Here is a 12198-nt window from a genome sequence, read left to right on the forward strand (position 1 = left end):
AATTAATCATAACAGGTGGTTCTAATCTCAAAAGTAAACATCCTTCCTGTCTCTTTGCATCGCTATCTACTAAAGGAGTGTAAGAAAGCACATGGAATCTGCAAGTTAATCTCAGATAATGAGGTTATTCTGTACAGTACGTACACTTTCAAAAAAAAAATCATTAACTACATTTATTATCCTTGAGATGAAAGTCTGAGTACTTGGTGGGGAAGTCATAGAATTTAAAGCATACATACTGGATTTTATGATCTAAAATGCAGTAAGTCTCTGGGAACTTATTTTTCTTTGAAGAATAGCCTGTGGCAGTATGACTGCAAACAGAAAACAAACTCGATGTGTTCTTTTACAGTCATAGGGAAGGTACCTCAGATCCAGAAAGCTGAGTCAATTCTACGATATCAACGTGGAAGGGTAGAAATTGCATGATGATCTTCCAAATTTCATTATCCATTAGCCTCATTGTCTTTGGGAGCAGAGTGAGAAGGCGTAATATCATCGACTTTCTTGTACCACATAAGTAGCTGGGGCTAGTGGTTGTCTGACTACTCACTAGAGCCTAGTAAATGTCAGAAAGTGACGCATTTGGCAGTGGGCTTTGGTGGCCTACTGTAACTGCCAAATCTCAGCGATTTAACCCAAAAAAACTTCCACTTCTATTGAGGTCCAGTGAGGGTTGGCATAGGCGATCAGCTCTACAGTTATTCAGGGACCTAGGTCTTTGATCTAATGACCCTACCACCCCCAGGGCCCACAGACCTCTACTGGATCTTCTGCACTGGAGAAAAGATGAAGATCATGGAGGATTGCACAGGAAGTTTTATAGGCGAGGCCACATGTAGCTTATTTGTTTCTGTCCACCCGCCCGTTTGTCAGATCTTAGTCATAAGGCACACCTGAGTGTAAGGGAGGCTGGAAAATGGGGTCTACATGTGAGCCCAGGAGGAAAAGGAAAGAGTTTTGGTGAACAGCTAGCCAGAATAATCATAAACGGAAAAGGAGTCAGGAGACAGAAAAAGGTGAAGATAAATAAGCAAAAATAGAGAGTTGGAATTGGGAGGAGGTGAGATAGAAGGCATTGGTGGAGATGCTGCCTTTGAATAAGGGGTAGAAAAACACATTCTCTGACACTAGAGAGAAGATGATGTAAATGTAAATAGGTACTCAATAAAGAACTCCACGACCACCACATTTTATTCTAATTATCCAAGGGGACTCATGAGACAGGCAGCAGATGCAAAAGCAAGGTCACCACATAGAGTTGTACAGTTTGTGTATTGCACAAAGGTGCCCTGCCAAGAAAGCAGGAAGGGATGAAAAAGAGCTATTGGTCTGCTCTCTAAGCAGTGTGTCCTGGGGGCATCTGCATCCTCCTGGAAGATGGGTACATTTTCTTGGCACGAAGTCATCTTGTGCCTGAGGGGCTACAAATCGCCCAGATGAGGTGCCTTTTGCTCATTTAACCCCCCAGAGGGGCCACCTTTTCCTGAATTCATACAAGGCATCATATGCACTAAGAGTAGGAGTGGCCCCACTCGAGAATAGGAGTGACTTGGACCAGACTAAAGCAGATATATGAGAAGTGCTGCTGTGCCTCCTCTATGTGGGGGTGGGAGCACGCTGACAGGGACACTGAAGAAGGGTTCTCATGTCCCCAGAGCTGGGTCCTTACATTAACTTTGCTATGTTACTTGAAATTACTCTTTTTTTCCAGTATTGTAGACAGACTATGGAAAATTTCTGTAATGTCCTAGGGTTTTGAAGATTTATTTTAAGGAGGCTGTTTGTTCTTCTTAGACTCTTACCTTCGTTGCTAGCTCCTGCTAAGAGCTTGCAACTGCATGGATTTTGCTTGTAGTGGAAAATTCTCAGTGCTGGAAGTGAAGAGAAGTGGATCTAACTTTGCCCCTGACTAACTAGATGACCTTGCGAGTCTTTTCACATCTTCTACTCTGCATTGTCTCAGCTGTAAAATGCTCTCATTTTGTCAGTACTGACGATTCCTTGAGTACATGATTGCCAATTTCCCCTTCAGTTCTGACATTTCTAGATTCTATGGGACATAGCAAGCACAACAGTTTAGACAAAAATATTTTTATATAAAAATTTAAGAAACATAAAAATGTACAACCTTGCATTTATCACTTATAATGATAATGAACAAATCTACTTATTTAGAATACAAAAGTAAAATATCTTTGTAAACTACTTAGTAGCACTATTATAAAGAAGACAGATGGTAAAATAAATTTACAACATGAAATTTAATCTGTGTTTATATATATATTAGAATAGTGCTCATCACATAGTAAATGCAATATAAGTATATATTATTGTTATTATCATTATCATTATGACTATTATTAACACTCTTTTCTCAATGGGACCAGTATTATAGTGTAAATAGTTCAACTGTAATATAAAAATTTCTTCAAAACTAAAGTTGCATTTTAGTGAAGTTTGGAATGTGTTTCTAGATCTCTTCATCCTGGTGTGGCTTTGGCCTTCTACAAGGACGCTAGCGAACTTTTACTGAAATATTTTCCTTTGGGGAAATATTTGGGAAAGAATATTAAAATGGCATGGGTTTCCAGGGAAGATATTCTCTTCATGTTTTCAGTTGTACAGTATGTTACATTTTGTTGTTTTTTAAAATGTGCCTCAAGTCCTTGAATTTCTCCATTGGTCACCTTTATCTCTCGTTCTTATTCCTTAACAGCAGTCTTAATCAAGCCTTCGGTACTTGAATGTGTTGTTAAACATCTTTAGGAGGATACTATTTTATCCCTGATTATATGACCAAAACATATCATCAAATATTTATGGTAGCATCATTATTAAGATATTCAATCCCTAAACTGAGGAGATTTTTAAGCTACTCTAGTAGATTTTTTAGAAGCCTTCAAAAATAACCAAATCCAAAACAAAACTCAGGTCTTAGCATAAAAGCTATTCATATCAGAAAAGCAAATGAGGGCAATATTTGCATTCTGAATCAGAATGGCGGTTGGCTGAAACTTGAGTGTATAGTAACAGTGTCTATCTGACATAACCAAATTGACTGTGATATAATGAAATTCAGGATAAAAACTGTTAGAGTTAGAAGCAAACTAAGAGAGCAAATAGTAAGCAACCTTTCTTTTCATACTGGGAAATTGAAACCCAGAGATCATAAATGACTACCTAAAGAGAGAACAGCTATTAAGTGGCAGAACTTGAACTTAAGGGACCCTTGACTACTGGTCAGGCATTCTTTCCATTTTATGTACCTCCAAGAAAACATGCAGAATCCTGTGGCTGCATTCAACTCCCAGCTCCACCGAAGACTGGGACCTGGGCACAATCAAGGAACACTTCTGGGCCTTCCATCCTCATCTGTAAAATGATAAGGCTGGACCAGACAAGGGCTTACATCTTTTTTAGCCCTAAATTGCTCTGATTCTCTGCCATGGTTCATTTTTCTTAGCAATATAAACCAGATCTTTTTTCTTGGGCACAATTTAAACTTATAATTTTGGAATTATGACTGGGTATGAGGCTTTTAATCATCAAGGCATTTTTTTCCAAACACTTAAGCTGATACGATTTTCAGAAATTCAGAAAACAAATTTTGCAATCACTTTTCCTAGTGATTGAAAAGAAGGTAAAAGGATAGATATGAGAGGCATAATTATATGGTACATGTAGTCAACAACTATGCAGGGAAAATGTCAAAAAATAAGGGCATCCATCAGGCATTTTAACTGTACCATGACTCACCATATGGTGGATTTTCCTCGATGGGATCTATGTTGATTGGGAGCATGACCTCTGGTCACTGGCCTGCATTCTAATGCTGGCCCTTCTACCTGAAAATGATATGATTTTGAGCAAACAATCCCTCTACACCTCAGTTTTCTCATGTGTGAAATGGGAATAAGAGTAGTATTTACTTCATCGTGGTTAAGGGAGTAAATGGCGATAATGTATGTAAACATTTTGTATACTCAACATGTAGTAAACACTTAAGAAATGTCCTTTCTGAATAGTTCCAATGCTGTGCAAGTTGTTAAATAATTTGACCATCACCCTCTGTCTATAATGAAGAGTGATTGGGAAGAAAGATAACATCACCAAGCAGAGAAGCACCTGACAGGGGGCCAGCTCACTGCGAGAGTGCTCAGCAAGTAGTGAGTGGATGAACCAAGGGTTGAATGGCTGGATAATGGACTAAGATAACACTAAGGATTGCTTCAAAACCAATACTCTTTTAGGAACCAATACTGTGCAGATAATCTGCCTACTGTCTTCCTCCTTAATATACATACTCTTAGTTTTCTTCTTTTCTCTCTTCAGTTACAGGGCTGGTGTGAAGAAAAATGAGTGTATGAAATGAGACTATATAAAATTTTAGAGGGGGCCAGCCCTGTGGTGTAGCAGTTAAGTGCGTGCACTCTCCTGCTGGCGGCCCAGGTTCGGACCCCGGGTGCGCACCGACACATCGCTTGTCAGGCCATGCTGTGGCGATGTCCCACATAAAGTGGAGGAAGATAGGCACAGATGTTAGCCCAGGACTAGAATTCCTCAGCAAAAAGAGGAGGATTGCCATGGATGTTAGCTCAGGGCTGATCTTCCTCACAAAAAAAATTAATAATATTTTAGAAATTTAGATTTCACACTTGATTTTCATTGCTAATCCATAAAACTCATAGCAAATCTTCCATAAAATATTTTTTGTTTATTTGCTTGAAGATTAGTCTAAGCCTATCATTTATTTTCTCCTTATCAAATTATAAAACTGTACTACTAGTGAAATTATCTTTTGAGTTACTTGCAAGGTACCTAGTACCTTTAGCAACTGAGCTAAATCCTTCTGTTCTTTCATAGTACTTCTTTACATGTCTTGCTACATGGTTGCCATAAAAAACACCATGCAATTCATCACAGAACTTTTATAACACACATGCTATAGGGCAATGAAACACAAGGTAAGAAGCATGGGCCTACCTTCTGAGTCTTCTACCATGAAATAGAGCGACACAGAGATGACATAATGTAGTGAGCTATATACAAATCCAAATTTGTATGATCGACTTATATTTCAAGTAACTGAACTATGCCAAGACAATGCACACGAGACTTCTATTGTGTGTAAGCTTCAGTTTTCAGAGTCACAGTTTCTATCCGATGTATCCAAGAAATCCCAGGGAAGCACTGGGGGCTGGAGAAGGCATGGGAACAGACAGCTATTGAGTGTATTGCACTCAAATGTTGTGCCATGGCACCATGCTCTGGGAATTTTGTACACAATGTCTTACAGAAGTCTCACCACAGTCTCATAAAGTGAGTGTTCTTATCTGTCAAGTTCAGAAATAACTTTCCCCCAGGTCACATAATGAGTCATAAGCTGAGAAAGAACTGCAAAGTCCCTGTTGTTTTCACTATACCATGTTTCCAGGATAAAGTAAAATTCAATCTTTTATGGGCATTTTCTTCTTACCAGTGTATAGCTCAACTACTTGTCACTGAATTACCACATCTGGAGCTATTTCATCTTTTTGCTTACATTTTACTTTTATATACTGTTATAAAAAAGCTGCATTCCAGGAAGAAACACAGGCTTTTATTCAGACATAAAAATAGGCTAATAGCAATGACAGGGATGACTGTGAAAGGGGGAAAAAAGCAAGTGATGTTGCCAAATCTATATTAGGAGATACAGTGTTCATCAGAAAAGAACTCGAGCATGTCATATTGTGAAATAGCACATGATAGAAGATACAATGTGGTGCTATGATTGATTCCATTTACCATATGGTGTGTGGCTATATCCTACTTCCTTGGGGAATGCACTAAGGATGAAAGGAGAAAGGAATCCTTCGAAAGTGTATTGAATACTCATCTGAGTCTGAATGGATTTTGATTATACCACCATGCACAATGACTTCACGAGGATAATGAAATACTAGGCTCTTTGAATGCATGTTGCGCCATTCTCCAGCTATTGACATCAGTCAAATATGAATTATTTCAACAGGATAGAATCTCCAAGGATTATTCTCTGGATCCCAAGGATAATGTGGAAGGGACCAAGGCCAAATGACGCTTATTTGTGAATTGCTGTTTTTATAATTATAGCGCAATAAAGCTTCACATTTTCGTTGGTAATCTAAGGGACAAGTAATGAAAAGAAAAATTCTCTCCATATGGAAGGATTCAGCAACATTATCTAGAATATATTTAAAATCAGAATTATGGAACATTCACCTACTCAGAGATTAGATAAAAAGAATACTGATTTAATCATGATACTTAAAATTTAGCACAAATGAGGCATTGGAATAGAAGTGGCTAAGCATTGTAGTAAGAACTGAACAAAGCACTTAAAATTTTTTTTAATGTGAAGAAGCTCTACTTATCTATTTAGCTATCTATCGTGGACAATAGTGGGACTGTATGATTTTTTTGGAAATAGTTGTTGTCAAGCATGCAAACTGAAGTATTAAAAATGTTATATTACATTAAAAATGTTATATTACATAATACTATGTATACATTTTTAATGTAATTACATGGGGAGATTAAAGTAACATAAGGAGGTCTTTTTAGAATCTTTCATAAATTCTGCTTTTTAAAAATTTTTCTTTATTTCAATAAAAAATGGTTTTATTTTGATCAAAATATTTAAACTCAAGAATCTCACTGCTTTATTAAAGTCGGGAGCTAAGATAGTGAGGGACTATTCACCAAAGCATTGCAGAAACTGACATAATGAGTAGACTATTTGTCCTTCATCTCCACTAGTCAATGATGCCCTTAATTGGGAAATTTTCCTTCACTGCAACCTCAATGAGGAATGAACATTCTAGGTGTGCCTCTCTTCAGGATGCCATTTATGAATAATTGTCCTCTTGTAGAAAAACTGATTTACTCCTTACTATGTAAAGGTTCCTGTAGGTGATATTGTGCCTGTTTTACAATTGAAGCTTGGTGAGGCGGAAAGGCTTGGAGAAATGAGGAAATGTGCCCTTGGGTCAGGACAGCGTTCAGTTCTGGATCTCTGTAATTCCAGAGCCCATCCCTTAAAATAAGCCATTTGGCTACACATTGTAGATCACTCTTCATTGTAGAATAATAATCTATACCTACTGCCAGAATTACTGATGATACAAGCTAGCTATCTGTATAACACACACAACTCTTTTTTTTTTTTTTTAAATCTGTTTGTATACCACTAAGTAAGTTGTAAAGTGAGTTTGGACATGGATTATGTGAGCAAAGACATTTTAACTTAAACACCTTATTTTGTATATTTTTATGAATTGCAAACACTGACCAATAAGTCGTCTTTGTTGCCAAGAATTTCACCTTTCTTAATAAAAAGTTATGGGTATTTCTACCTTCTCAACTAAAACCATATCATCTTAATGCAAAGTAGTAAAATACTTGGCTGCAGAATGGAAGTTACTTTACCTGATTGAAATTTTATGTTTTTTCTATATTATTTAATATCTAAATTGTTTGGCTCTAAAAATTCCAGTAGAACAGAGAAACATTATATCTTGATTTCAAGAACAAACCAATATTTGGCAGAACACAGGGCAGCCCCTGTTTTTCCTTTCTTCTCTTTAGAGAACAGAATACAAAAATGGAGAACCCTGTGTTCTAGCCCTTGCCCTGCCACTAAATATCAAGGTGATCGTGGACAAGGCTCCATCCCACAGTCCACAGATGCCTGTCGTTTTTCTTTGGTAGTTAGTATAGGAGACAAAGGACGTGCGTTGGTTCCTTTAACTCACCCAAAACAAATGACGTTATGTACTTTTATGTTCCACATAAACAGACATCACTGGCTTGACTGAAGACCAAGAAGAGTGTGTATTGAAATTTCATCCTTGGAAAGGAAGAATCAAACCTATTTGCTGGCGTCACTTTCACAGTAGTTTTAAATTCATTCTAAATCTTTTGCAAACTATGAAGTTGCGCCTACTTTCAGTTGCTTTGCCTGTTCAAGAAATAGGGGGAAAAAAACCCTCAGTGCATTCAATCACTGTTTTTTATGTCTATTGTTTCCTGCTTCAGAATGTAAACCTTTTGTTCTGGCCCAGTAGACTTACCTAGTCATTCATAAATCCAAGTGGAGTCAAGAGGAGTAATACTGAGTTCTGATTAAGGTCAAAATGCTCTCCAATTTTTTAACATTTTTTATGTCCTATTTCTGAGAGAGAATGGAGACAATGTGTGGTACCGTGAAAAAGACAAGTCTTAGGTTATCAGAAACACTGCCTTTAAACTTCATTTTGAAAACACATGGCTTAGATAAAATAACAGGGAGAGAAAATGGAAAGAAAAATCAAGGTTTACAACTGATTCACAGAATTTTGAAGCTGATTGTGATTTTTGGAATAATGAAATCCAGTCTTCTATTTGAATAACGTGAGGTTTAGTTAAAGTATGGAGTTTGATAATTGGGCCATATAAGTAGTTAATAGCAATGCTGGGTCTAGAACCCGCATTTCCAGGCAGAACAAAGTGTGCCTGAGTATAGATGGAATGGGAGTTAGAACGACCTATGAAGTAAAGAAGGGTAGGCATTTCTATGCTGAAGTCCTGAGTGACCCATAAGTCCTTTCCCAAGCACTGCTAGTGGCTGTGCCCTCTGGGAGTGGGAGGGAAATTCAATTTAAATACAACTAAACTTGGTCTCTCCTGGCATCATGCTCTTCAAAGCAATTTTTGAATATTGGACCATGGACCACCATCTGAATCACCTGGGGTACTTAATAAAGATGGAGATTTCTGAGCCTCATGCAGTCTTACAGAATCAGAACCTCTGGGAAATGACCCCGAGAATCCACATTTTTAACAAGCCCTTTGGTGATTTATATGGCTGCAGGTTTAAGAAAGTTCTTGTGAAGAAGCTGAATTAAAGGGGTATGATGTTTCCCTCCCTGCACAAGATCTGAATATATATATATATTCATATTTTATACATAAAAATATATATATTTTTTGGAAACTGAAGAGAGTGTGACTACATTAAGTTTATATTAGGACAGTGGCTTTGGTGATTAGGAAACTGTATTTTAAAACTTAAAAAAATACGAAATAGAATTAATCTGCAAGAGTGTAGATAATAATACCTGATTATTTTTCAAATAGTGTTCAAATGAATATAATCCTTTGATTTAAATATAGGAATTGTCTTTTATTATGCATGGAATTTTTATTTGGTTTTGATAATCCAAGGCCATCTCAAGGATGTGTTATGCTCTCTGTATCATTTGAACAAAGGGATCATTCTTGAAGTTTTCTGTTTTAAATAAAGTGAAATGATAGTGACAGTGATGAGATTGATTTTTGAAAAAAATATGTTGTCACTATGCATGTTTTTTTGTAGTGTTTTCAATAATGTTATAAATGTTTTTAAGGTTTCATGCATTTATACCTTATTTGCTTCCAAGATATTATAGTGGATAATGATAAGAATGTTATAATTTTTAATGTGATGGAGGAATTATATTAACTAAAGAGGTATTTTGGTACTCTGATTGAGTGATATATTTAGCTTTGTGCTTCGTAGCAGTTAAGTCAAAAAAGGAATGCAAAGAAATTACATCCTGGCATTCAAAACCATGTTCTTTGGATTTCTCTTTAGTTCTTTAATTATTTAGAGAGATTTTAATAGTGTTCTGAAAACAAGGGTTACATCTTCCAGTGAGCTTGGGAAATATGGCTATTAAATCTCTTTCTTGGAGACTCACAGTACACATTAGCAAATCAAAGTCTTGAGAACATCCTACAGTTAAAAAGTAACCTGTTCAATTTTTGAATCTTGGTTCAATTGTTAAACAAATTTAGTTTCACAGGCATAGACTTTTTCATTTTCCACACATAATAACATCCTCCACAATAATTTTCTTTTAAAACTATTTTGGTAACTGTTAAGTTACATAATTCCCCTTCTAGTGAAAGGAAGCATTCTATTTCTTCAAGAGATACATTTCTCCCAGGTATTACACTGTCAAAGAAATTTACCATGGGGGAAAAGGAGATTTATACAGGGAACATTAAACAACACAGCAGACAGGAACTTCAACAGAAAACAGAAGAATTTTGCACCTTTGCAATCATGCAACTTGACACAAGACTGGAGTTCAAACCACCTAGGAACAGGATTTTCCTTAACTCTCTTTATTAAGTATCACTTCTGGTAGATAGTCTCCAGGCATTTGATAGGCCTGCAGAGAGCAAATAGATTATACTCTGAGTGTTCTGGGTTTCTGATTGAACGGCAGCAAGCAGACAAAGGAAGGATTTGTACTTAATTAGGAAAGAAAAGAAATCTTATCCAGAGCACCTCCCACAGTGGTGTGCTGCAGAGTTTCCTCCAGAAGCACGTGAATTCTGATCAGGTACCTGGATTAGGGTTCAGTTAAGACCCCAAAGTTCCAAGCTGTGGAACAGGAATTTTTGTGTGTGTGTGGGGAAGATTAGCCCTGAGCTAACATCCAATGCCAATCCTTCTCTTTTTGCTGAGGAAGATTGGCCCTGGGCTAACATCCATGCCCATCTTCCTCTACTTGATATGGGACGCTGCCACAGCATGGCTTGACAAGCTGTGCATAGGTGCGCACCCGGGATCCGAACCAGTGAACCTGGGCCTCCGAAGCGGAGCGCGCGCACTTAACTACTGTGCCACTGGGCTGCCCCAGAACAGGATTTTTTAACCTGGACTTTTAGAAGATCAAGAGTAACTAGGAGTTCTAATCAACCATAAGAATTTCAGTACTACTCCAGTGACACTACTGAATTTAAGCAAGTTTTTTTGTAGTATACCTGCCAGCATGAGTTGGCCAAAACATATAACTCCAGACAACTGAAAACAATTGACCTGCTAAATGAGTAATTTGGACACTTGAAATTTTATAAAATTACAGTTATGAACACAGTAGGAGACAAGGAAGAAGAGAAAAAGAAGAATCCAAAATCAGAGTAGAACTTAAACAAGTTTTGAAAGAAACAAACAAAAAGATACCATAACCTACTTGTATAGGAACCATAAATAACAAGAAAGAAAAGGTCCTATTATATTATGCAACTTGAAAACAGTAGGGCATTTAAGTCTTGACCATTACCTCATTATGTTATTATAAGTCAATAATGAACATAAATACAATTAGCAGAAATAGAAATAATGGGAAAAACATTGTAATTAAAATAAAGGTTGTTTCATTTACATTATTAATAATAAAGGCAATTAGTATAATGTTCTTTCCTTCTCTAAGTGTCTGCTTGCAGTAAGCCCCTTCACTTTAATAACATTCCATGAAAAATATACAAATGCTAAGCATTTAGAAATATTTCTAAATAAGTAACTTTGCTATGTCTATTCAAGTTTTTAACTATAAGACATAAATCCTTTTTTTATTTTAAGTTGTTGACATTTTCAGCTTTATGGAAGACACTTCCAGAAAACATTTTTCAGATTTGGAGTTTAGAGTGAACAGATGCTTTACTTCCTTTCTTAGTTTACTGAAGATTACCTATCCCAGTACATTAAACTTGCCACAAACTCTAAGCATATAAAATGAAACAAGACTTTCTTTTTATAGTTGTGTCTCACCAACCAACCAAGGATTGGGATTCATGAATATTTAAGTAAAGACTGTGTGTCTGCTTGAATATTTGTACACATCCACCTAGTGAGGTCACGACCTCCACTTTGCACAGAGTGCTTCATTTATCTGGGACTAGATCTTTTGTTGTTAATATTGCCTTTCATGTTATCATCTGGTAGGTGGCGTAGCTCAGTTTACAACAAATACATTCATTTGTTTCAGTCCTAAGGTCACAGCCTTTGTGCCAAAAGGAGCCCTCCAATCACTTTTGAACAGACTTGGTTGGTTGGTGAATGATGCTGGTGTAGGCATGCCTTAGGTTAGAGGGAAGGAACATCGATAGTTACCCTGTTAATTAGCAATAATGAGGGAAAGGAAATTAAATCCTGCTGCCTCCTTGCCCCAATTCAAAAAGACATTGATCAATTGAAGCTTCTAAAAGTTCCCTCTCAAATTATCGCAAGTCCTTAATGATGCTTACTTAAGTTCCTGCTCCCAAGATTTTCTTCCACATGTGCAATTTCTGCTGTGTCCAAAGGTGATCTATGAATCAAAAAGATGTGCTGAGATAAGGCAAGTGGGAGGTGAGATGAGGAGA

The sequence above is a fragment of the Diceros bicornis genome, chromosome 10 (assembly GCF_020826845.1).
Source record: "Diceros bicornis minor isolate mBicDic1 chromosome 10, mDicBic1.mat.cur, whole genome shotgun sequence".
Taxonomy (NCBI): Eukaryota; Metazoa; Chordata; class Mammalia; order Perissodactyla; family Rhinocerotidae; genus Diceros; species Diceros bicornis.